This window comes from Paramormyrops kingsleyae, chromosome 9 (genome assembly GCF_048594095.1).
Source record: "Paramormyrops kingsleyae isolate MSU_618 chromosome 9, PKINGS_0.4, whole genome shotgun sequence".
NCBI lineage: Eukaryota > Metazoa > Chordata > Actinopteri > Osteoglossiformes > Mormyridae > Paramormyrops > Paramormyrops kingsleyae.
Genome location: NC_132805.1, coordinates 2,414,919 through 2,441,686, shown reverse-complemented (window position 1 = coordinate 2,441,686; position 26,768 = coordinate 2,414,919). Strand labels below are relative to the sequence as shown.

The 26,768-nt window shown below is 43.0% G+C and overlaps 2 protein-coding genes across 3 annotated transcripts in view; one reads left to right on the top strand and one right to left on the bottom strand.

Annotated features, from left to right (window-relative positions):
- The window catches only part of LOC111839013 (ubiquitin-conjugating enzyme E2 E2-like), a 32,152-nt gene extending 30,985 nt beyond the window's left edge, over nucleotides 1-1,167 (bottom strand). The window contains exon 1 of the mRNA XM_072716022.1: nucleotides 962-1,167. The gene's annotated coding sequence lies outside the window, so the exon portion shown is untranslated. The remainder of the gene's footprint in view (nucleotides 1-961) is intronic.
- znf385d (zinc finger protein 385D) overlaps nucleotides 674-26,768 on the top strand; it is a 64,792-nt gene continuing 38,697 nt past the window's right edge. Inside the window, exon 1 of one of the 2 annotated variants that reach the window (XM_023802642.2) lies at nucleotides 674-812. The gene's annotated coding sequence lies outside the window, so the exon portion shown is untranslated. Of the gene's footprint in view, nucleotides 813-22,954; nucleotides 22,975-26,768 lie in introns of those variants that run through there. The other variant, XM_072716020.1, reaches the window with a different exon arrangement.

The window sequence follows — 26,768 nt, the reverse complement described above, 5'->3', positions numbered from 1 at the left end:
GACTACTTTGAACTTTCTATTCAGAAAACTTGGAAGCTGCTTCTTTATATTATGAAACGGAAGATTAAATAAAGCAATGCAGTATAACGTATCATAGGTAATTCAGAATGAGAGCTCTGTCTTGGTAATTTATTCGGGCGGTTTAATGGGAAGTCATGCATGCAAGCTCGGCTTTTCCGCTGAAAATTCAGGGAAGATGTGTGTAAAACTACACACCGACCAACATTCACATAACACAGATATCACTGGCTTGCAACCTGCATATCGCACACACACAGACACACACACATACATATAAATATATATATATATAATCTGGGCAGTAAAGTTCTCCCAGCAGCGCGGCTCGTTGACCGATGCAGCCTCTCAGATGCGCTCTGGGGGTCTCAGGCAGGGTGAGCAAAACATTAAATTATTAAAAATGATCCCATCGCCAGGCTGCCGCTTGTTTTGGAAATATACCCCCGTTTTTTAACGCGGAGCTGTCAAAATTCCCCGAGTTGGATAGCTAACTGCAGGCGGACGGGGGGGCAGGGGCGGGGGGGGGGGGGGGGGGCTGCCGTCGCCGCTGGTGGACCGGAGGAGGGGGGCGGCCGCGGATCATGTGCGCTGTTCATTAAATGAAGGCTATTTTAAGAGGCCTGGAAACGCACGTCCCGAAAGAAATATGCGGAGAGCACGCGTTTCGCCTGGATCTATTCCCAGGGCAGGGGGGGAAGAAAGGAAAGGGGGCTGGGGGTAAAAAGGGAGCCCGCCGATAGCGCGGGCACCGAGGCGGAGCCGCCGGGAAACGTGCCGATCCGCCAGCGATGGTAAGTGACCGGAATGATTGCCTCGGCACAAAGACAGCCCCCCGCACATCCCCCCTCTCAATGAAGGCGATCACTTTCGGGAGCCGCTTCCTCACTTTTTACGAGGCACTTTCCAAGCGCAGCTGCGGAGACCGGCGGTTTCGCGTTACCTGTCGAACGGGCGTCGATTTCGGGGAGGGGGAAACGATCTGGGGCTCTCAAATCCCGGCGTAAAGTCTCTCCCGTGTCGCTGGCTGACCCGATCGCTCCGGTCTGCTCGCTCCCTCGTCTTAAAGCTAAGCTAGCTAGCGAGTGAAAAGCGGAGGATGGAAGAACCTGAGGCAGCCGGACCGCCTCCGTGCGCGCTCCCGAAGCTCGATGCGTGCTGCGCGCTCCCGGTCGCTCCATGCCAGGGGTGGGGAGTGGGCAATAGGGATATTTGTGTTGCTTAACATCGGGTAATGTGGGCGATGATACTGCATCATTAAATCACACGCTGGGCTCGGCTTGGGAACGCTTAATAATAAAAGTAGCTTCGTGGTCCCGCAATAACTGTAGACAAGAGTGGTATAATAATAATAATAATAATAATAATAATAATAATAATAATAATAATAATGAGCAGCAGCAACAGCAGGATTGATGAAGACTGAGATTTAAAGACTAAAACAAAAAGATGTTTTAAGCGGGGTCAGACTCTTAAGTGTGCAGATTATTCTCAGACTTCCCCGGACTTTTCCACCTGCATTGGAAAGCACAGGATTTAAGTAAGATAATAGCTCTACTGTGTAGCCTACATCCTTATTTGCTTCCCGTTTACTGTATACTAATTACAGTCTACATTATTATTGACCTATCCTGACATATCGAATAATCAATGATCTTATTCTGAATTCTGTCATTCTTCAGTAAGAAAAGGAAAACAAATCGTTAATACTGTATGAACCTGAAATTTTAGACGGAATTTTCCGTTGTAATTTTAAACATAGAAAAAATGAATAGAAAAAGACGATACTCTTATTTTACAATCCATCCTCCCCTTTTAACTAGTTGGAGATTTTTTTAAAAAATGCACTGTGCTGCTTTTGTAAATATTATATTTAATTATAGTGTTTTTCTTATAATGCACAAAGCAGAAAACCAAGACTGTAGATACTGCTTTTTATCGCCTTTAAATTATCATTTCACAACCAGTTAGTTCAGTTCATTTCCGACTTGCAGATTTTGCGGTTTCGCACAGACTTGGCGATGAAGGATAAGTATGTAACGGTGTCTTATTTTTTATGCATCCATTAAGACTTTATTAAGCCTTCCAGACTTTAATTATGACACTCGGCCTGTTAAGTGGACATTATAAGGTTTTCAATCACTTGTTATTGTAGAAGTTTAAGTGCAGGCTAACTGTCATCACAGGCGGACACATAAAATCTGAAGAAGTGTGACACTCTAGAACAAAGGTGAAATGTATCTGTCATGCATCATTTGGCAGTCTTGAAGTAAACCCCAGACCTGGACTTTCAGGCTACCAGTGCATTACTGTACAAGTGACCCATCGGACTAATACTTTTCTTGTGCATTTAAGCTATTGTGCCACTGTGAAAAAAGAAAGATAGAAACAATCTATTGTCCATCCTTTTGTACTCGGTAAGGAGACTAAAGATGCATTGTGCTGATCACTGAAAGAGTACATTTGGTAACACTTCACATTAACTGCACCTATTCATTATGCATTCATAGAACATTCAGTTCCCCTTCAAAATGCATTTATAATGTGTTCATAGAACATTAATAAGCAGCATGTAACACCCTAACATACCTTAACAGCTTTAATATGCATTAATAATGAACATTCTCTAATGATATGATTATAATGTTTGTTATTATAATATAATGTTTCTTATGAATGTATATTAAAGCTGTTACTTACTTATACATGCTGCACATGAATGTTCTATGAATGTTCTATGAATGCATTATGAAGATGCATTGATGTAAAGCATTACTGCATATTTAATGATTTTTTCCTTAAATAAACATGAAGGCGCCAAGCTCATGGCTTGTGTTGTTGGTGCTTTTGGGAGGGCTGGGTTACCCCCCCCCCCCCGGGCCTCAGATCAGCATGGAAATTGGCATGGGGATATGCGCGTCCGGTGCTGACCCGTGGGCGTGTGTGAGGCCTCAGGCCCCAAGCTGTCTGCACGTCGCCTATGTGGGACTCCCGGGAAAGGGGCTGGGGGGTGTGGGGGGGGGTAGGGGGGGGCTGAAGGCTTTGTCATGGAAATGAATGCAATGTGGAAAACGGAACGCAGTTCTGCCCAGGTTGTGTGTTCATTACACTACACACTGCAGAGCTTGGTGACCAGCAGTGGGGGTGGGGGGTGTGGTGGGGGGCACCCCCTAGGTGCCTTTGGAGGTGATTGGGTGTTTGGTGTTTAGGGTTGGAGGCATTTCCTCTGCGGGTCATATATCCAGGTGGAGCTGATCCAGTCATTCTCAGATTTTAGAAAAATGAAATCGACATTATTAAATGCCAATGATTTTTAAGAATATGTCTCCCAAACCCTGCTCATTCTAATTGTGAGTTTTCAGAATGATTTACAACTGAAAAACATTGAGCTCTCAGATTTTGATTTTTATGCCTCATAGTGGGAAACTCTTAGGAGAATCACTTATAAGTAAATCATGGCGGACCAACCTTAATACAACCTTAATGGTTTACACCTGCTTGAAATCAGCTATAATATTTCCACTGTTGATATTCCCTACAGTGCTCACTGTAAGCATGAAAAGCCCATTTCCACTGTCTCTCCCAGATACCGCAGGGGTATCCGTGCGCACGTGTGCAGACGGTGCTGTTCCATTTAGCATCAGTGAAATGTGAAGTGTTTTCTCTCTGGTTTTCTGTAGCATCTGGAAATGCTCGCATCCCCTGTGACTTCACAGAAGACTTTAAGTTTAAGACCTTCCTCAACACCCTCAACTTTCCCTCAATCCGGAAGGGAAAAAAAAACACACGACTTGCTTAAAAACGGCACGACGGCAGAAACCGGAGTTCCAGAAATCCAGGAAAAACAGCTTTAACAGATTTATCGTCATCCCTTAGGCTGGATGTAGGAAAGTGCTGTTTAAAATCCACAGAAGTGCACTTAGTATCTCATTCAATCTCTGCTGTCATTTATAAAGCACAAATACTGCTTTTTTTGGCCCGAGGATGTAAAAGTTATTTGTAGCTCTGTGAATCTAGTTATATCTCACAGATATACTTTTGGAAACATTTACACAGCATAATGACATAACGTTTCAGCAATGCTGAGTGTGATGCATGCAGTGACCCTGCACTGGGTATGCAGTGTGGCTGTGCTGGAGTGACTGTGTTAACACCAAGTGAACAAGTCAGAATAGATAATGCGATATTAAAGTAATGTTTAAGTTTGTTAAAATGTTATGCAAATGCTGCAAATACACTCAATGACAAAAAAAGTTAAACACCCAGAAGCAATTTGGATGCATTTCGGTACACATGCAGAACAGTGATGGGCATGTAAATGATTCCATTTGCAAGGAGCTGACGGCTCTAGTCACCAGACACAGAGGATGCCTCGTAGAAGCATTAGACAGCATTACCAGCACTCGACGGAGTTTGATAGGGGTGGCATTGTGGGTTTGCATGAGGTCGGCTGGTCGTATCGTGCAACTGCCTGGCATATGGGGCATGCAGATGTCACAGTCGCCCGATGTTGGAACCAATGGGCACGTGAGGGCAGCCACACATGTCGTGAAGGTTCCGGTCGCCCGAGACAGACCACACCAAGGGAGGATCGTCATATTGTGCGCCAAGCATTACAGAACCCCATGACATCTCCTTCAGTGGCCAGCCAGTTCCCCCGATCTTCCCCAATCGAACATGAGTGGGATCAGCTTGGACGTCAAGTCAGACCCAGTGCCAGTGTGCAGTATCTCAAGGGCCAGTTACAACGGCTGTGGGCCGACTTGCTGCAGGAGAGGATACAACGGCTGTACGACTCCTTCCACACCGTATCGTCACGTGCATCCAGGCCCGGGGGGGGCACACCCTTCTGACATGGGACCAGCAGTGTGCTGTTTGATCTGATATTATAATTATTGTGATACAGTCACATGACCTTTCACCACGTGCGGATTCATTTCATTTCCACACGTCTGGGTGCTTAACTGTTTTTGTCACTAAGTATAAATATATATATTGCATATATACATTTATTTCCATTGATAAATTGCAATAAGCATTCTTTTCAAATTAATTCATGCTGCTAAATGTAGATTTTACGTCATTGCGGTTACATACTATGGTTATTACAAATTTGCAAGAACTGGTCATATCAAGAGATGCCCTGTATGACTTCACGTGGAAGTCACTTTTTGCATTAAAATCTGCAGAATGATTGCAATAGGCAGCATTATCACAAAATCTGAAAAAAATAAATGTTTTGGGATTTTCAAGAAACAGGACTTATCCTTATTTATAAATTATACTTAATATCTATGCATGTGGACAGCATAGTGGTTCAGTAGGAAGCTCCACTGCATCTCCCCTTGAGGGCTTAGGGGTCAGATCTGACCCCTGTTCTGTGTGTGTGTGTGTGTGTGTGTGTGTGTGTGTGTGTGTGTGTGTGGAGCTTATTCTCCCTGTATCACGTAGGTTTCCTGCCACAGTCCAAAGACATGCAGTTAGGCTAATTGGCATCTCTCAGATTCCAAGTAGTTCCCAGCTCCTTTAAAAGTCATTATTTTTATTGGGAGGTCAGGAGACCTTTGGCCTAAACCTGGTTTCCGCCTCAAGCCTTTTTTGTGGGGTCAGTGTCACCATCTGAGCCTCTGGGGGTCACTGAGAAGGCAGCATGCTCACTGGATTACTGTCTAGTGCACATGCCCCTCATGTGCTTGAAAGTCAGGCATTAAAATGGAATACCTATCTCGTCGATGCAGGATGTGGGACGCCGTGGGTGTGAAAACGTGTCGTGCCAGCTACCAGCGTGGCACGATGCTGTCACATGAGAGTGCCTAGTGCCCATCGATGGGTAAGCGCTGCCACCCCAACATCCGAGCTCAGGGTATGTAACAGACCGCCTTTTCTTGGCGGTCACTGTCAGAGCTGTAAATTGCCCATCACATGCCCCCCAAACCCCCTGTTCTGTAGTATCGCTTATTCTCACACTGCAAGACTGCTTTCCTCCTTTCACCCTTTTCCTCAATACCGTATTAGACATGGCCAAAATACAGCTGATCAGTTACCCACCAGAGTGCAGTGAAACAGCTGCCTCCTTATGTCGAAACGTTGACATATATGCATATAAAGCCTGAAAAGTAAATCTAAACAACTGGAAATCTGCTTCACATATGACCTTCAGATTAGACGTATATGTTTATTATGATAGCATTGACACAGATCTCCCACGGCATCTCTGGAAGAGAGCACTGGATTTGTGATTCGCTTTATTTATTTGGCCCAGTAGGGGGTTTTTCAAGCTTTGCATTCTCACGGTGCGTCTCCCGCCAGAAAATGACTGCCTTTCAAACTTCACCACAAGGTGGTGCTCTGGCACTTAGCACAGGTGGCCACAAAGGGCTTCTGCGTTCCTTGCAGCATTCCTTATCTGTCATGTGTCCTGCATGGCTAACTCTGCAGGCTGCCTCTCTGGAATTCTGTGGACTCGCATCCAGTGCTGATAGCATAAGGTCACTGTACTAACATGTGTCTGAAAGTTGTCTGTCATCCTTTCAATAACTGGATGTCAGTTCAGGGGATAATGGGCAGCCTGAATCAAAGAGAAAAACAAACAGGGGAATATCACAAAACTGTGCCTTTGCCTGGTCGTCTCCGCAAGATGCTTGTAACACTGGAGCCCTTTGTGGATAAATTGCAATGATTAGCCATCCTCTGTCCATGCTTCTTCTGTCACCAAGTCTTGTCCAGGTATCGTTGGGATGCAGAGAATGTCTGAAGACACGAGTTAAAGACAAGTTTGTTGTCTAGGCAACCATCGAGAGGAGAGTGACTGTGGGATTGCAACATATTTTGGCTGTGGGGTTGTGCTCACTGTCTGTGACAGACTGGGTTTGAAGTCCTTTTTGCACTAGACAATATCTAAAGAAAGCTGTGGGTGGGAAAACTGGTCTTCCTGAAGCAAAGCTCCTGTAATACAATAGCAGAGACTAATTCTACTATCAACAGGTTTTCCCCGCGCTGTTATTTGCTGAACTCCTATTGGTACATTCACACTGAGTATGAATCCAGCTATTGGACAGGAAGTAATGGAGGGGAAGCTGGTTGGCCATGGGAAATTATGTAGCAAAAGCAGGTCAGACTCAAAAGATTATCGTTGTGCATGAAAATGGCATTTAAATAGGTTCCTTTATCCCTCTTTTATGAAATATCTCTGAGACGGGTGGTCCATTAGCATGTGTGTCCATAGACGGCGACGGTCGATCAGAGTGATCGCTTTACAGAGCTTCAATCAGAAGCAAATTAGGCTATTAAGGGTTTTGGAGAGCTGACTCCGTAAGGACACAGAAGCGAAGCCCTTTGTTACCGTGTCGCTCTGTAGCCCCTAGCTAACGATGAGAGCTTGTCTTGAGATGAAAACTGCAGTTGCAAGGAAAAGACTTGAGGGGAAGTCATTGTAATAACCAATAGCAGCACTTAAAAATAAAATTCATATGAGACTAAAAGCCCACAAGCTGAGTCTACTGAAATACGTAAGAGAGCAACAGTGTTGGAGTGAAATGCAATTTAAACACCACACACACACACACACACACGCACATACGGAGTAATTAAATTGTTCCCTTAATTATTTTCTGTTTTCAATCGTAACTGGATCAGTGAATGTGACTGGATTCACAGAAAATGTTTTTGTCTTAATCTGAATGTTAATGTTGCCTCTGCTGAAGTTCTAGCCTGATTCATGAGGATCCCATCAACACCAATAATTGCTTGTGGTGTAATAAGATACAGTAATTCATTATGGGTGCGCATGGTGAATTTAGCATTTAGCGCTGCATATTTTTTTTGACATACACTGGAATAACCATTAAAACGTGACCGTGACCGTCATTATGTCTGGGTGAGTTAATGGCCACATGAGGAATGTGATAAATGACTAATTCACTTCTTCAGTATCTTTAAACAAAGCTAAATTAGTTAGCCAGTGACATCTTAAAACTTATATCAATTTAATTGCACATAGCATGCAACACTCCATTCATCCGTCTTCCTGAGCTGTGTGCCAATCCTGGAGCCTGTCCCAGGACAGAGGGGGCTGAAGGGGACTCTGGGTGTGAACAAGAAAAAAGGAAAAGAAGCAATGCTTTATTTGCACAATTCCACATGAATTCTTTCTTTTTTGCATGCCCCATTGTCCTCTGCTGTTAGACTCTCACCCATGTACAGGTGAGAGCAAAGCTTGAGGTCAGAGGTCTGGGTCAAGCATTTATTCAGCAGCCCTGGAGCATTTTTCGGGTGGGGGGGGGGGTTAAAGGCCTCGTTCAAGGGCCCAACGGTGATGGGGGGCAGTGTGTGGCTCAGTGGGTTAAGTCTCTGTGCCTCTGAGCAGGTCATTGGTTTGAGTCTCAGTAGGAACGTCACATCTTCGTTGAGCCCTTCAGCAAGGCCCTTATTCCTCCCCAAGCGTTCCAGTGTACCTATACATGCAAATGGAAAATAAATGATCCTTTCGTTTCATGTGGCTATTCTGCTGAAGATGGGACTCAGACTGGCAGGCTTCAAGGCACAGAGCCCAAACTGGCTCTAAACACCATCACTGAATGCCAGTCCATCATAGGTCCCAACGTCTCACAAACCACAGACAGGTTAGATATACAAGTTCATACAACCATATGTTTTTGAACTGCAGGAGGAGTCTGTGCAAACACATGGAGGACATGCAAACTCCTGACACACACAGCTTGGGTGGGTATCAAACCCACAACCTGCTGGTCTGAGGCTGCCTCACTAACCATTGAACCTCTGTAATCGTGTATATCAGTTAAATGCTTCCACCAGTGTTCACTGGATTACCTGAGAAAGGAAAACCAAGACAGGTATGACTGGGCGTTTATAAATAATAGAAGAGAAGCTTTTCTTTAAAGACACGCTGCATTTTATGCCTTAAGCTGACCCACTTTGTTCATTCATTTCTCCTTCCTCTCCTGTCCTGATCTTTGAATTCACATTTTGAGTTCACAGTCACGGTAACATTCACGTCAGCTTGGTTGGGGCATTTTAGGAGCCACTGGAGATCTCAATGTAAGTTCTTGATGTGAATTTCTGTGAGGTTTCTTTGAAAATAACTCAATCCCAGCATAAAAGAAGTAGCATATATAAATTTAAAAATAAGCTGAAAGTGCGGGGAGGGGAGTTAATTACAGCCCTGAGTTTTATGTTTGGCGTGAAGCTGCAGAGAAGCTGCACCATTTGTGCTCCATTATTTCCCATTTTTAACTGCTTAGGTTTAAGCCAACACTGTGTGCAGTGAATTGAAACATTCGCCGGCAATCTGACGCTTTCTTTTATTTTCTGCTTTCACAAGTACATTCTGCATTGTGCGAGTGTGTTCGTGAGGCTTCCTTTCCGTGCCACGGAGCTTGCTAACTTGATACGAATCCAAAACGTTGCTGGTAGGATGGGGAAGGATAACCATTTTTTATTTTTTTTTTGATGTGATTTGAAATGTTTTGGGTGCCACAGAGGCTCAGTGGGTGGCATTATAGCCTGACACTCCCAGGGGAGTGTGGGCTTGAATCCTACCTGCATTTGTTCTCCCCATGCTATTCAAGTCTACTCCACATAGCTCATGGTAGTTTCACTTACACAAAAATGTTCTCAGGGCAGAAGGAACAATGATTGGTTCAGAGAGATAACCAATCAAATCGTAGAGGAGGTGGGTTCAAGCAACTAGAGGGGGTGGGACCAACCAATCAGATGTCTTGGCCCCGTCTGTTCTAGTTGCTTTGACCCACTTCCTCTAAACAAGTTCCAGGTGTCTGCTGCCCTCCCACCATCCAAAAACATGCAGTTCTCCAAACCGCCCTTGGTGTGTAATTGTCTGTGTGTGCGCACTGTGATTGGCCGGTATCGCAGATCTTACTGCCTCCTGGGATTGCCTCCGGGCTCACCATGACTCTAGATAAGAGATTTCAGAAGACTAATGGGTGGATGAAAGTTTGAAGTATATACATCAAAATATTATTACTGTAGCTTGGATCCTACAAAATATCTATCAGTATGAACTTCATTACTTTGGCTTATGAGTTTGCTTAGGTGTCTGGATTGATTTTATCTCGTTATGGGTAATCAGCATTTACATTGCACACTACTTCTGGTGATGGGAACTAACGGAGTATTCTCAATAAGTTTGGCAATTCTTCATCAGGAGCCGATATCCATTTAATTAAGTTAGTTTTAATTCAAGCTACGGGTATTTTTTGGATTCTGTCAACTACTGCGCACATTTCCCAAAGCACCTTTCCATCCATCCATCCATCCATCTTCCAACTGTATATCCTGATCAGGTTCACGGGGTATGTATGTATGTTTGGGGGCAGTGTGTGGCTTAGTTGGTTAGGACTCTATCTGTGGTCAGAAGGTTGTTGGTTCCAATGCCAAGGCTGGCAGATTGATTTTATCGTTGAGCCCCTTAGCAAGGCCCTTAACCCCCCAATTGCTCCATGGACTGACTGACCCTACTTTCAAATAAATGTAGGTACTATCTGCTAAATAAATAAAACGTACATGACTTATTTTATTAATTATTCCTGGGAAATTATCCAGGCTCACTGTGACCCTGCATTAGATGTGTGTTTTTGGAAGACAGATGGTTTAGTCTTTAGTTCAGCAGAAAGACAGTGAGATATCTCGTGGCTCTGTATTTCACGTAATGTTTCTATCAACCTGGCAGGCAAACATGGAGTTTCCACAGAGACACACCAAACGTTTTTTTTAACAGCTTCAACAATGAGCAACTGAACATGTCATGCGGACAAAAATATACTCCAACAAACAAAACAAACACTGATAAACAGACCAGACCAGTAGGGTATTCTGCTGAAATCTCATGCCATTCACTGACCAGCCACTGAACGCTGAACTGAGGAATTATCACTAATGTATTACAGGTGAACTGGATTTTCACCTTTTAAATTAAAGTATAGCAAATTAGTAATGGTAACTGATATATATTTATTTAATATGCAGCCTCTCAAAAATATGACAATAAATAATGAGGTCAATGTAAATCAAAAGGATATAATTATATAAATATAATTAATGCCTGAAATAATTATCTGTCAGGTTTTTTCCCAACAAAGAACATGGTATAGAACCTTCAATCCATTCACAAATCAAGGCACCATGCATGAAGAGCCCTGAGCAAGATATAGCAAAATAATATATCAATGTATCCATCTATTCATCCATCCATTTTCTGTAAGCGTTTATCCTGTTCAGGGTCTCGGGGGGTCAGAAGTATATCCTGGAGGCTTTGGGCACAAGGCAGGGAGCGATCCGGGATGGGGGCCGACCCATCACAAAGTACAATGTATCTTCTTGGAAAAGATTAACACTCTGAACCGAAATGTGTATAGTATATAGTTCTGTATTTTCCCATTGAAAGATACATAAAATAAAGTGAATGACAAAGGTCTCGGTCATATTATAAATCCAGAGTCTCAGAAAATCATTTGTCATAAATTCATAGGCATGAAAACCTCTCTTAAATGCAAAGTACACCCTTGACCTGAACTGAATAGCTAGAGGTTGAGGCTTTTTCGATTAACTCAAGATTATCACAACATAAAGATGAGAGTCTTTCACTTCTCAGGCTTTTCTTGCAGCATCAAAGAAATCACCTTGTAGCTCTACAACCAGGACGTCTTACACAAAGCAGGATTTCTTTGTTAGCTGGGTTAACTTAAGATAGACGTCATGATTGTCCAATGAGAGTTTAGGTAAGGAGCATTCTTATTGGACAAACATAAGTTCTAAGTTAACCCAGCTAACTGAGAAATCCTGCTTGTGGAACACCCCCCTGGTTATTACTCATATACAAAACAAACTATCATGAGCAAATCCAATTCCTTTGCATTCTGGTGAAATAAAAAAATAATAATGAGTAAATTACATTAATGTATGAATGTTTGATTCTGTTCTTGCAGCAGCAGGATATTTCAATTTTTTTTTGTTCTCTAAAGCCATCCGTTCATGTTCTGTACCCGCTTGTTCAATACAGGGAAATGGTGTCCCATAGCCTATCACAGAAGCTCTGGGCACAACCCAGGATGGGGCACCAATCACATCGCAGGGCACACTCACACGGCATTCACACAGACAATTTGGCAATTCACTTTTGCCTGTGTTTGGAGTGTGGGGGGAAACTGGAGAACCCAGAAGGAACCCCACAGTGACATCATGCAAACTACACACACATGAAACCAAGGATTGGCATGACTGTCCAGTAGGGATTCTCCTTACCTAAATGCTTATTGGACAATCATCCGACTTCTACCTTAAGGTAACACATGACTATCCAGTAGGAATTCTCCTCACCTAAATGCTTATTGGACAATCATCCGACTTCTACCTTAAGGTAACACATGACTATCCAGTAGGAATTCTCCTCACCTAAATGCTTATTGGACAATCATCCGACTTCTACCTTAAGGTAACACATGACTATCCAGTAGGATTTCTCCTCACCTAAATGCTTATTGGACAATCATCCGACTTCTACCTTAAGGTAACACATGATTATCCAGTAGGATTTCTCCTCACCTAAATGCTTATTGGACAATCATCCGACTTCTACCTTAAGGTAACACATGATTATCCAGTAGGATTTCTCCTTATCTAAATGCTTTTTGGACAATCATGACTTCTACCTTAAGGTAACACAACTAACTGCATTCACAGAACACCCCTCCTGGTCAGAGATTCAAACCCTGGTCCTAGAGGCGTGAAGCAACATGCCACCCGCTGTGCCACCAGGAGCTCTAAGGCATTGGGGTAAATAATTATGTCAATAATTGATTTAATTGAACATTCTCTGGGTGCTGAGCTTACTGAAACTGGAAAACATATTGTGTTCACCAATTGATTTTTTCCCCTTGAGCTAAATTGTTTTACTTAGGTTTAGTTACACACTGTGACAATTTAATTACATTTTTTTTGTCATCTGCCTCAAATTCTGCTATAGTTTAAACATATTCACAATTCTGGGCACCTTCAATTGGAAATTCTCCTCATTTAAAAATATACACACGCTGAGCAGAATACCGTATACATTTTTTCGCCATAGAATCTCTTTGGCAATTGAGCCCTAGTGACAACAAATGGTCTTTCTGCATGCAGTCATGGTAAGATGTTCTGTTTTTAGTGAGCTAGATCGCTCCTGGAATAAAACCACTATTACAGTTCTCTACTTCTGTTACACACATTTCCTGCAGTTGGTTTGGTTTATTGAACTTTTGGGACTGCAGAGACAAAGCGGAGAGGAGATAAGGTAAGTGCAGCAGAAGTATCCTTTGTGTAATGAAATTACCCCACAAGAGAGCTCTTTAATTCAAATACACCTTTATCTGTTCCAGAGTGGGTCTTTCTCTAGCAAATGATTAATGTCCAGGGAGTTGCTATTTATTAACAGAGGTTGAATTTAAAGAGGAATTAAATTTGATTCATTTGTTTATTATTATGTGCCTGAATCATTGTTATTTCCTACATGATTTTCCTAAGCACTACAATATAAGCTATAAGCTTAAGAATAAATATTTCTCAGATATTTGAAGAGAGACACACACAAATGTGTGTGTGTGTGTAATTATATATACAAACACACACACACACACCTATATATGCATTGATTCTTCTACTCATCTGCTGTTTTTCCATCCATCTGTCTCATTGATTTCAGCTTCCCTTCACTTCTCTTTACTCAAGTTATATATTTTAAAATGACACTGATGAGAGTTCAATGAATGTAGTTCATCTCTTGTTCGCAAGTAAAAAAAGGTCAAATAAATCCTTTTCAAATTGAGAATTATAATTCCAAATTGTCCTTGATTACCATGCAAATTGCCACTGAGAGATGTGCCAATTTTTAATTTCCTTTCTTGGAACACAGTATGGCTTTTTTCAGTCTGACTGCTTATGTAAGAGGTATTATGTCATTATAAGTTTCAAACTGAACCACATTAAAAGTGAAAAATTATCTGTGTACACTGTATGCAAGTCGCTTTTTCAAGGTTGGTCTTCTGTGCTTCTGCACATTAACAAACAAATTAATTTATTACACTAAAAATATACCAAATGCCTGGAGGGTTTGGGCTGGTCTATAATGGGCTGCATGTGTGAGACTGAAAAAAAGAACACAAAAACAGAAAAAACTCCTTTTGCTCAACTAAAAGTTTCTGACGCTTATTGAAAATGGCAATAGGATTTTTAGGAACAAGGATTAAGTCACAGTTGCATTTTGGGTAACGATTTAACCAGTTGTCCCATTCTGGCGATCCCATAATTACTGTTAAATGAGACGAATAAATAAGAAGATAAAGACCAAATGTGTGTTTTCAGTTTGAACTTTTGTAAGCAGTATTCTGCACGAGAAATCCTGAGAAAAAGGCAAATGGGTGTAAAGAAGCCGAGGCTGAGACCACCCTGAGTATTCCCTACCAAAAGGCCGGGGTGCGATCTCCGCTTTGTGATGATGCGGATGAAAGCGGAGAATTGGCGCTTCAGCGTATCTGACGCAGCTTAGATGCAGACGCTGCCTGGCGTGGGGGTGACTGTCAGTTCGTTCTTCGGGCTTAGATGTTTTATTCAAAGCCGCGTGCGTGACTGTGATATTGCCGCAGGCAAGACGCGTTTCTCGAGGTGTCTAGTGGCTTTTGTCAACACGGAAAGGTCGCAATTAAACGGGGAAGGCAGTGACTCTGGATCCTTTGTTTTGTTCAAAAGCTAATGAGGGGAAACACTTTACATTTACAGTGGACTGTAAATGATGGTTAAAGACCATTCTCAAGGACCCTATAGTGAAATCACAGGGAATCAAACCAGTGACCTTCTGATTCCAAGCACAGCATTCTAACCAACGTAGCCATACACTACTATATACAACCAAATCCTTAGAAAGTGCCACTTCTTAAAAATACATAAGTTCACGTTACATGCTCTGTTCCTCTGCCTTCACTGTGACGCTGAACTGGATAAACAGTTGGAAGATGAATAGATGGATGGGTCCTTTTCTAGGTTTTTAAAATACATGCAACTGCTCCATGGTGTTCATTAGCTGGGTCAGTTGTGTAACACAGAAGTCTCCTGGAGATATTACCACTTCAATGGAGATGGAGTTTTCTGAAGCATCCTTGAAAAAAGGGTATTCAACAAGCATACATAAATCATGTACCTCAGAAAATATAGCATATCTAACATAAAAAGACAGAAAATGTAGGGGAATAATCAATACAACAGCTTACATGGCTAAATTGGACAGGGGTGTGAGATGTGGCCTGTAAACGCTAGGCTAAATCTTGCAACACTCAACTCAAAGATGAGTGATGGTACTGTGGAGCACAGTCTGTCGGAGGTCCATCCGTCAGCTCGCACCTGCAGCAAACCTCCGCACCTCCGCGCCTCAGTCTGCCCACGACACTCAATCCTGGCCTATGTGTGGACAGATGTTTCCCAGAAGACCCCACCCTCGCGGTTCTAGGGATGATGTATTACACATCTCCTTAAAAAAGAATGATGGCGTCCAGGAAGGATGGTTTGCCAGCAGCTAGGATACAAAAAATGCACCGATTTATCTGTGTATGAAAAGATTACCCTCTAAGTGAGACAGAGAGCCTGGTGTGTCTTCTATTATGAAGGCAGAATAGCCCCCTTCTCTCTTTAGTATGTTTCGCACAAAACACAAAACAGTCAGTTATGTATACAGCTCCTTCAACCTAACAGCAAAGTATTCTCAGTCATTTTCTTTCCATATAAGCAGTAAATACACATGATCTTTATTCTAAGTGGTTAGTATGGTGGCTCAGGGGTAGCAACCACTGGCTCCAAGATAGGGAGATTGAGCCCCGGCTTCATTGTGTGTGTATGTTTGCAAAGCCTCTCCCATCTCATGTGGCCTCGCCTTGTGTTATGTGTGTGTGTGGGGCGTAGCCCCGCCTTGTGTCACGTGTGCGTGAGGCGTAGCCCCGCCTTGTGTCACGTGTGCGTGAGGCGTAGCCCCGCTTTGTGTCACATGCCACCTGGGGTTAGCTGGTGTGGAAGATGGATGTGTCTTAAAGGTGCTTTCTCAAAGATGATTGTTCAGTGGTGTTCCGGGATCGTGTCTCTATCTTTCATTTGTGTGTGGTAACTCGTAGTCCAGACTTGCAACCACATCTCCATGAAGCTCCAGCAGATATCGGTTGCTGTGAACGATTTTCCCTTCCTGGAGTCGGGGCAGATGGAAGCACTGAGGCATATAATGAAGCTTACCGGTGCCCTCTCTGGTCTTTTTTTCCATTTGCTTATGTCAAGTACGGAGGCAGGGTTCCACATCATCACCTGACAAAGCCTGATGTGACAAAACGCCGCTTCCAGCACAAGGTCGATTAATAAACACCTGTGATGGCGATGGTGTACACATCCACTCATCTTCAGCAGGCCAATCAGGAGGAGCACGGGCAGGGGGCACCTGGGGCAGGATGGCAGCTCATAGCAGGGTGTTAACACACTTAATCACTCTTCGGGCAATTTCCAGCCGCCGGAACTGCGTGTTTTTTGGGCGGTGAGAGAATCTGGTGGCCAGCAGATATGTAAGAAGATAGCAGCTACGTTCACATAGAGCTAGAGCTTGATTTGAATGTGCAACCTCAGGAGTTAAAATGCTACTTCATAAACATCCATTAATGTACATGTAAGAAGCGGTCGGTGTTGATAGGTGACGGCCTTAGGACAAGGTGTTGGGTCTGTTTCCACCACCTGTTCCTTGCCATTGATCAGGATCGCGGTCTGTTTTTCTTTTTTTTCTCTTGAAAGGCACTTTGCTATCCCTTGGATCTCCTGCTTTGGTGGTCAGAAGAGAAGTGACTTGTTTGATTGAAGCGAGATTAATATTTTATATCGGCGATCATTAAAAGCCACTTCCTGCTTTTGTAGTTTCGCCGTTTCCTCCGCGTCTTGCCGCTGTTGTTCAATCGCAACGAACACCTATTTTACAACACTAGTCTGACATAAAGTGGCTTCGTAAAGTGAGCCACAGATCTTCCCCCTTTTATTACTCCCACTCATAGGTATTTTCGATAGCTTTTATTGATTTGGGGCCCGTGCACACAGCCCAGCTCTTACCCTGTTTGATTACACAGGCAGCTCTGTCATGTGACATACTGCTAGCGGAACAGCATTTTAAAGTTATTCTTTCTAATGACTAAATACTTTTGAAAGTGACGGAAAGTCAGCCATTAATATTTTCTGTGTCGAATGGTGCCCTGCAAGTCCGTTCACCCTGTGATTATTATTATTATTTTGAAATGTGTAAAAATCGCGACACGCCCGACAGCGTAAATCCATCTGCACCTGTGAGCTATGAACAGGCAGAGCTGGAAAAAAGTATGGACTGTGTTGCAAAGCACATTATCTCCGGTATTTACATAACGCTAGGATTTCGTCTGGCTCCCAGTGTACCAGATACCAGAAGACTTGCTTGTGCAGTAAGACGACAGTAAGGAATGATAAGTTCTTGTCCTGCACTGTGGTTAACAGTGATATCAATTACTTAGTCAATGACTTACTGCTTATGGACCATGCCTTTCGAATATATGCTCTTATAAAGATTTATAATTTTTCCATCCGGAATATTCCCTGAGATCCTGTATCTGGATAAGGCACTGGCAGCTGGATAGTTGGATGGAAGGATGGATGGTGTTATAATCCTTTAAACATAAAACTGCGCACTTACTCTGGTAAATTTTAAGAGGGATAAATCCTCCCTAAAATGTTCTTGCCTTTGTGCCAAAGCTGAGGTCTTTCAGGTTGGTTTTCTTTAAGGTTCTGATAAATATCCATCCGTTTTCTATACCCACTTGTCCTATTCATGGTTGCGGGGGTCTGGAGCCTTTCCTGGACGTTATGGGCACAAGGTAGGGAATGACCCAGCATGGGGAGCCAACCCAGTGCAGGGCAGACTCACCACTTTAGCAACTCCAGTTAAGCATGTTTGTGGACTGTGAGGGGAAACTGGAGTACCAGGAGGAAACCCCGGAATGACACGGGGAGAACCTGCAGACTCCACACACGGAGTCATGGCGAAGACCTAAATCCTCGTCCTAGAGGTGTGAGGCGACAGTGCTAATCACTGCACCACTGTGCCCCTCTGTAAGCTCTATGAAGTTCAGCCTCTTGACACTGGAATTAAGATGTACAAAGATGTCTGGTTTTGGTCTCACATGTTACAAATACAACACATCCAACATTGTCAAATCTCTCCTACTGGTAGCAGAGTGTGAAATCCCAAAACAGCCAGAGAGATTATACCTTAAGCATGAACTGGTTCATTGGTACAAAATGTTTACGAAATCCTTTTATGTGTTTCTTAAAAGAGATGTGGTATACTCTACCATGTTGTGTGGGGACACTGAGTATTGAGATATGTCACTGCTAAAGTTTAAAACAATGCAGTCATCCATTGGTACTGTGGGTAGAATTGAGGCCTTCAAGGACATGGGTTGAAAATTGGAGCTTGCATTTTCTCCCCATGTTAACAAGGGGTTACCTCCGAATCCTTTGACTTCTTCTCACATGGGGGTGTGTCCAAATTCCTCTTGTGTGATTGTACATGTGTGTGAATCTAGGGTCTACCCTAATATGGCCAATTATCTCAACTGAACAGCATGGATAGGTAGAGATCTCTGTATTAGAATAACTGAATGACTTGTGTTTTAGATAATGCTAAGACTAAGATTTTCTCAATGGAGTAGCTTAGCTAAATTTAACTTAGGCTTGTCCTTAATCTTAGCCCAGGAAAAAAGACAAACATTGCACTCTACCTACTCACAGGGTGGATATCAATGTTTCCTAGACACCACAAAGCACAAAATACAGGCCGTCCCCAAGTTATGACCGAGATCCGTTCCTTATATCGTCTTTATAAATTTGTCTTTATACCGAATTTGTAGGTAAGTTGGAAAAATAATAATACAGTATATGATAATAATAGCAATGCAGTAATAATAAAAGTGACCATATATGGTACTGCACTGTACCTCGAGCTGATGAATCTGCGCGATGTTTTCACAGCTTAATGGCAGCCCGTTCATAAGTACGAATTGTCCGTAAGTTGGACGATATTAACCCGGGGACTGCCTGAAATTAAGGTCCGGTCCGAAGTCTGATGGTTTACGCTGTTTTATCAGCGCGGGACAACGTAAAACATCAGAGTTCGGTCCCAATCCTCATCACTTTGTTATCAAAAATATTTATCATCCGTACTTTAAAAAAATCTGAATAGCGTGTGCAAAAAGTGAGTAAAAATAGATGAGTCTGCTGATCGATTGAAATTAAAGTCTTTACAAAAAAAAATAACCACCACATATCGACTGCATTGTTGTGATCTTCCTGCTGGTGCTTGTCTCTGGTGAGATTAAATGAGCTACAAAAGATGGCGGAATGATTGAAAAGATGAAAGCTATTTAATTGACTCAGCCTGCAGCTAATTATCTGGCCTTGTTGCAAAGGCCTGCTTCGTCCCCGTCGCATTTTCCCGTCAGAGTGATCGCTTCAATACTGAAGCAGTAAATACCCTCCCCCGCAGTCGCTCGCTTCTTCACAGAGCTCTCGGGGGGTGTTGACGGGTCTCCGCGGACACGTGGGGGGGTAGGGGGAATAACCCGCGTTAACATTCCTGAAGGGAGAGGAGCTCTGCAGTGGGGAGGAGTACAAACTGGGTCATGCAGCATAAAGGAGGAACAGGAAGAAAAGGGTTATGGCTCATCGGGTCGCAGGAGGACGGGGACGGTGTTTAGCTTTACCTGCCCAGTGGAGCGGCATGGCTTGGTGACATCAGTGCTGCTGTACTCACACACACACACACACACACACTCACACACACACACACACATTTGGATCTGGTCTAGCTTTGTGTAGGGTTCTCCTCACATTCTGGTCAAGTTCCACTGGATGTTCTGGTATTTTCCAACATTCATACACCATTAGGGCCCAGACTTACTGGTAACTGTGAATTGCTCATGTTATATGTGTAGGTGTGTGTGTGTGTCCGTCCAGACGTGTCCTGTACCAGGCCTCCCGCAGCTACAGATAAATTTTGTTGGAGGTCCAGCAACCATATCAATAGGTTTGATCCTGGGGGTGGTGGTGGTGGTGGTGGGGGGGGGGGGGGGGGTTGGTGATTGAAGGTTTATGTAGAGGCTTCTGCAAACAGCCAGCGGGATTTGTGGGAGGCGCTGTCTGAGAGAGCAGTAACAGGAAAAACGACAGAGATTTCCCTGTGTGACACATGAAGGCACAGAGCTTGGCTTATTTTCTGTATCTGATACATTTTCTGGAAATTTTCCCTGGATAACCATCATCTGATGGATTCAGATAAATTCCAGGGTCGCCGTGGTGTGATCACTGGTCGGACTGGAGAAGGGTGGGTAGCATGGAAAAGCATCCGTGCTGTTTGTACTGCACTGTTATCGCCTAAGGAGACGGCCTGCAGCAACAGGTACTGGGGGTGTCGGGGCACCGTGGAGACGCTGGCAGATTCAGGGGGCCCAGCTGTGATTCAGGGGGCCAGATGTGGGGGGGTTAAATTTCTCGCTATGTCCCTGCTTGGTACATTCCTCTTCTCACAATAATTACGCATAACTTTAGGAAGCTGAGGAATACATAGCTATTATTATATTTTATAACAGGCAAAGTGGGCGGGAGCTCATTCCTGGGGGGGCGGCCTAATGCCCAGGACGTGAAACTGAGTCCCCATTCTGTGTATCTAGCTTGTTTTACAATGGAAGTGTACAGCACACATAGGGGCACTGATTCAGAAATATTTATTGCCTTATTCCCCGCTCCGCCCCCCATAAACTATTTTATATGTCGCCGAGAAACCACATGTAGTGCGATATATCTATTTTAAATAAATGTTATTTTTAAAAAGTAACCCTGTACATGTGTGGCTTCTGTGTGATATTCTCTTTTATGTGTATAACATATTCCTGAAAACCTGTTTTATGTGGCTGCAAGATTTTTTAAAGGGCTTTCAAAGGCAAACCAAGGGTAATATTATGAGAGCAAATGAATCCTCAAATGGGTAAGATGGTCCATGCCTTTGGTACGGAGAATCCTGCACGTCGCAGTCGCCCAATCAAATGGTATTCCTCAGCGTCCACAGTTATACAAACCAGATGGCTGTAAAGCATCAGACCAGATAAACCAACAGAACAACAAATCTCTACAAACCCCTTGAAAGGCAATATAATCTCAAAATGATTATTTTCAGGATGGCAGTGCAGTTCAGTAAAGAAATAAACATCCTGGAAATAAGACTTCTGGTCTTAATTTCTGAAGTCGGCTGACTGCTGCCCTAATACCATATGGGGGTTGGCAAGGAGGGGGCTTTGGGTTCTTCTTCTGTGTTCTGTGGGGGGGGGGGGGGCAGGGTGGGGGAGGCAAGAAGAAAAGGTTGGTGTCTGTTGATGGGAGAGCCTCTCCTTCCAGAGACAAGGAATTCTGGGGGTTGATTGTCTGGTTCTCGTATTTTACAGCAATCCCTTGATTTATGAACATAATGTGTTTCTGATGTGTTTATGAGCCAAAAGTCTGTAAATTGAAAACACAAATCACACTGATTTTTAAGGGTTCTGAAATCCAAACATTTTTAATGTAAAATTTTTAAGGGTCTCCAAGACCAAATGCCAAAAATAATAACAAACATTATTATTCATTTATCATATATTTTGATTGTGGTTACAGGTTTTTATAAAATCGAGTTTCCCCTTGTCAGACTGAAAAAATGGTCCCAGCAACATCTGTAAAGAATTCATTTGTCAAGATCTCATTTACTAATTACCCTAAGATGACTGTTTACCAAAGTTTGTCTTTCTTAACCGTGTCTTTGTAAATAAATTGTACGGGCAATTGATGTAGAGAAACACAGAGCCTGGCACATTTCACAATTACACAAACCACCACAGGAATGAATTTTCACTTCTATTTCCACACGCTATTGCTTTTGATATTATTGGGCTTTTCGCTTTTCTTAATGATTTTTTAAAAGACATTTTCTCACCTTTAAGAGCTGCGATAATACTGAGAACCGCAAGAAATACTTATGAAATGTTTGCACTAAATAAGTTCAATATAGTGGTTATTTCTGGATGGAGTCTTTCTGTAACTGCGACTGTATATTAACAACATCTGAGTAATGCATGTGCGAAACTTGTTATAATCCTAATTGATGAACAAGCACTGTAAGACAGTGATACTGTGGAAACAGCCTAAATCAGTGAGTTCTTCATTGTGCTTGCAAATTTTTGTCTGGCTTTGGGAAAATAATATCCAGGGTATCTGATTGAGATTTTGGGCCCCATGAAGGTCTGTCACAATGGACCCCCAAACCAGACACATCCGATTGCATTCCAGATTTTTGGAACGTCACTCAGGGACCCTTGGAATCATCAACCCATCACCCCCCCCCCCCCCCTACAACATCCCAGTCTATATAATATGATTATTTTTAAGTAGGGATATGAAAAGGGTGGAAAAACATTTCAATTACTCAATGATAGCATTTCGTAATTAGTACAAACTACTCAGTATGAACTTACAATGGCATCTTATATGTTCGATACATCATTCGCTTTCATTAGAATCAAGGTCAAAAGCCAGCTGAAGGCAGAGAACCTTCATAAAAACCAGCTTGAAATACTATACATCTCCTTTTATCCTTAAAGTGAGGTGCTCTCTGATGATTTGAGGGATTGAATTACAGTTTTACAAAAGCTGAGGTCTCCTAGTTGCTATGTGCATCTGGACTGTATAGACTTGGTTCAGCATTTAAGAATTAATAACTTGTCCATTTATGAAGAAATAGTGTTTTTTTTCTGTGGTATTAATGATACTCCTGTCTGCAGTGCAGCTCTCCCTCACGCTGCCTGGCAGATGAGCAGAGAGCAGGTGAAGCAGCTTCAAACTGCCATGTTCTTTCGGCCTGAGGTGCTGACGTACTGCATCATCAAAGTAATGCTTGTTAGCTCATTAATACAACAATGCAGCTTTCGGGACTGATGTTCTGTAGTGTTCTGTTGCTAAGACGACCCAAAACCCGACTGGGCGGGAGCTGCTTGGACTATGCTAGTTTTTTTGGCTCGGAGCCCCTAACAGAGCTCATGCACTCACACCTGGTCCACTGAGGCAGGTTGCTGATCCCCCATCTGGATGCCATTAAAACAGGAAGGAGGGAAGCTTTGCTACTTCACACATGGTAGTGAAGGGCTATGGCTCAGTGAAGGGCTATGGCTCTGTAAATAGCCCCTTGTAAAACTGATTTGCTTGGTTTCTCATAGACGCTGGCTGCTGGGCTATTGCCGCTAGTGTCATTTATCGAAGGCTTTGATATATTTCAGTCCTGCAAGTGGCGGAGCCATCTTGTGTACACAAAGGAAATGTACTGTCTACACTAATCTAAGCTATAAGGTCTTTTTCCGCTACATACATACCCAGCATCGGCAATGGAGCACTAGGAAATGCTGCTTAAATAGAAATGGGATTGTGGCTTTGAGTTATTTAAATGGTAACATAAATTATAAACTAGATTACAATAATATGAGCTTCTCCGGTTAAAATTTTTTTTGGCCAGTCCAGCAAATTCATTATTAAAATAACATTGTAATACATTTTCCTTGTACAAAAAGAAAACTCATCTAAGTACAAAACAAAGTTCTTCCCGCCTCATTGATTTAAAACCATGAGGGGTGTAAATCAGACTCTGTTCACACTTGGTTTTAAAATGCATCTTGGGTGAATGGATCATAAGTAGAGAGCTGAGACACATCACTGTTTACACCTGTGTCTGTCACATCACTCTTTACACCTGTGTCTGTCACATCACTCTTTACACCTGTGTCTGTCACATCACTGTTTACACCTGTGTCTGTCACATCACTGTTTACATCTGTGCCTGTCACATCACTCTTTACACCTGTGTCTGTCACATCACTCTTTACACCTGTGTCTGTCACATCACTGTTTACACCTGTGTCTGTCACATCACTGTTTACACCTGTGTCTGTCACATCACTGTTTACACCTGTGTCTGTCACATCACTGTTTACATCTGTGTCTGTCACATCACTCTTTACACCTGTGTCTGTCACATCACTCTTTACACCTGTGTCTGTCACATCACTGTTTACATCTGTGTCTGTCATGCATCTCCAAGGTGTCCAGCAGACATGCAGTTATTCTCATTGTCAGGGATGCAATAGGGCACATTTGCATTTACGCTACAAAAGACAGGTTGTCAAGTGCGTCCCTGACCAACTCGGCAAGTGGATTGAGTGATCGGATCGCAGTGTATCTTGGTGGTCATTTAGACTTAGTATTTAGCGCCGTCTGCTTGCGATCCGATCCAAGATGCCTTTTAAAACCAAGTGTAAACAGAAAAGGTTACTCACACACAATACACACATGAGAGTTCAATGAGATGACATTCATTCAATTCTTTGACACTATTATTATTTTTTTTTTACGTCAAAGGTATTTATACCAGATGAGGACTTTTTGACCGTAAGAATGCGTCGGTTGGGAAAGTTTTGTTCCTCGGCACTCCAAAGTGCTGTATTTCAGCATCCTCACCACTTCCCATTAGAGAGGCAGTTCACGTAATTCATGCATCTCACAGGGCCCCACCGTATAGGGCTGACCTCACGCTGCCTGCTGAAGGCTAACTCTCCTTTCTCAAGTGTGCTCAACTCCAGTCAGCAGAGTGTCCCTCTTTTCACTCTCCCGCTGTGCAAGGTTAGCGTTTGTGTGTTTCCCATTAGCGGAGCATTTAACACTATTTCTCCTTGAAAATGAATGTGGTGATAAAGCCCTTTGCTTCAGCTTTTAATTATTAAAAATCTTATACATTGGCATTTTCAACATGGAGGGCTCTGGCATGTTTAACATACTAATGCAGCAGTGTTGCAGATAGAATGCATGCGGGCGGTTGGCTTTAGCGCCTGTGTTGCTGTTGGAGAATAAAGAGATGGATGGACTGAATGGGAAAAAAGAAACTGAGCAGAGAGAGCAAAAGCAGCCAATGGAGAAGAGCAGGAAAAAGCCTTGAAGATTCCAATGCCAACCTGGAGCCCAGCCTGAGAGATGCTAACTTTGTGTGAAAAGAAAGCGTGTTGTTGTGTCAGGAGGAAACCTTGGAGGTCCAGGCAGGCTGAGTGTCTCGTGTTCCCCTCCGACATCACAGTGTTCCTCCTGACATGGATTAGGTGTCTGCTTTCTGAGGACACTGAGGAAATGAGCATGATTTTGTGCACTTTGTAAGAGTGGCGTCTCAAGGAAAGATGGTGTTATGGCCTTAAGTGCAGCATTTTTACTTCATTTTAATTATTTATATGTAATTTGCGGGTCTGTATAGAAGCTGGTGGTCTGGTGGTAACTTTGTCTGCACCCCTATGCTGCGTGAGAGATGGTGATGAGCGACGAGTGACCCCTTGTGCAGTGACTCAGCTTGTGACCCAAGACTCCAGTGTGAGAGACAGAATGGGGGCAGTGAAGGTTAATGTCCTTTACATGACTGTGCAAAATCCATTGATTACAGGCCCTGTACGGAGGGCAGGCGAGATGTGCAGCCGTCAGCATAAAATCATCACGATACTGACGCCCTGTGGCCTGAAATAGCCAGGAAGGGCAGGGTGGCGTAGTGAAAGTGCAGTGGGGAATTCTGGGAAATGGTGAGCGAAAAACTATTTAATTGTTCTAGCACAGCTCTCGAATGTAAATAAATTAATCTTTCTAGCATTTACCTGTTGCATGTTTTTTTTTATCAGGTGAGTGCTAATTAGCTTACTCTAATTTACTTTCTACATTTATAAATGTTATGGCGTCTGCTTAAGTATCTCTGCACCAGACCCAGTGTGTTCCGGAAAGATCACTGGCTACAGCTGAAGCTGTGTGTTTGCACTTGCCATTCAGCATGATTTGCACGCGCATCCTTTCCTGGAAAAGGGGATGTCTGGTGTGTTTGCGGATTTTTACACTCACACACTTGTTATGTAAATACACTACTTCACGAACTTGATTTCGTGAAAAAAAAAAGGTTTTGACCTTGATTTCAGTCTGTTAACCTGATCCTTAGACTTATTACATATTTCTAATCACACACTCAATGGAATGCAGAAATAGTTTTCGCTGCCACACAGCCAGTTTGGGGGAAATTGTGTTGTTTAGACATATGTCTCGCTCAAGGGCCCAAAGACACGACTGCGGTGCTCAAACTGGGCTCAAACTGGGCTCAAACTGGTGACCTTCACAGAAAGCTGGCTCGCCGAGCCACAGGCTGCCCCCAAAAGGAGGGCCAAGCTGACACTGGGAATTCCCCACAAACAGACTTAAAAGGCATTAATGTCTGTTAATGCTTCAGCTATTATACAAAGAAGTTACATGGCTTTTTTTTCAGTATTTAGAGATACATACAGATTGGCATATATCATGCACACGCATATCAGTGTGATCCCAGGACACACCTCAGGGTAATGTTACAAAATGCATGCATTCATAGTTTATACACACGCATACAGTATAATTTGGTATGATTCTTTACATTTATTTATCAGATATACAAGTGAGGAAAGTTTGATGCCAGAGAGCAGTTACAGCTACTGATTAGCAGTCCTGGGGCAGTTGGGGTTAAGAATCTTGAACATTATTGAAAGGGTTACTCTGCTTGGCACAGTGTTTCACTCCACAAT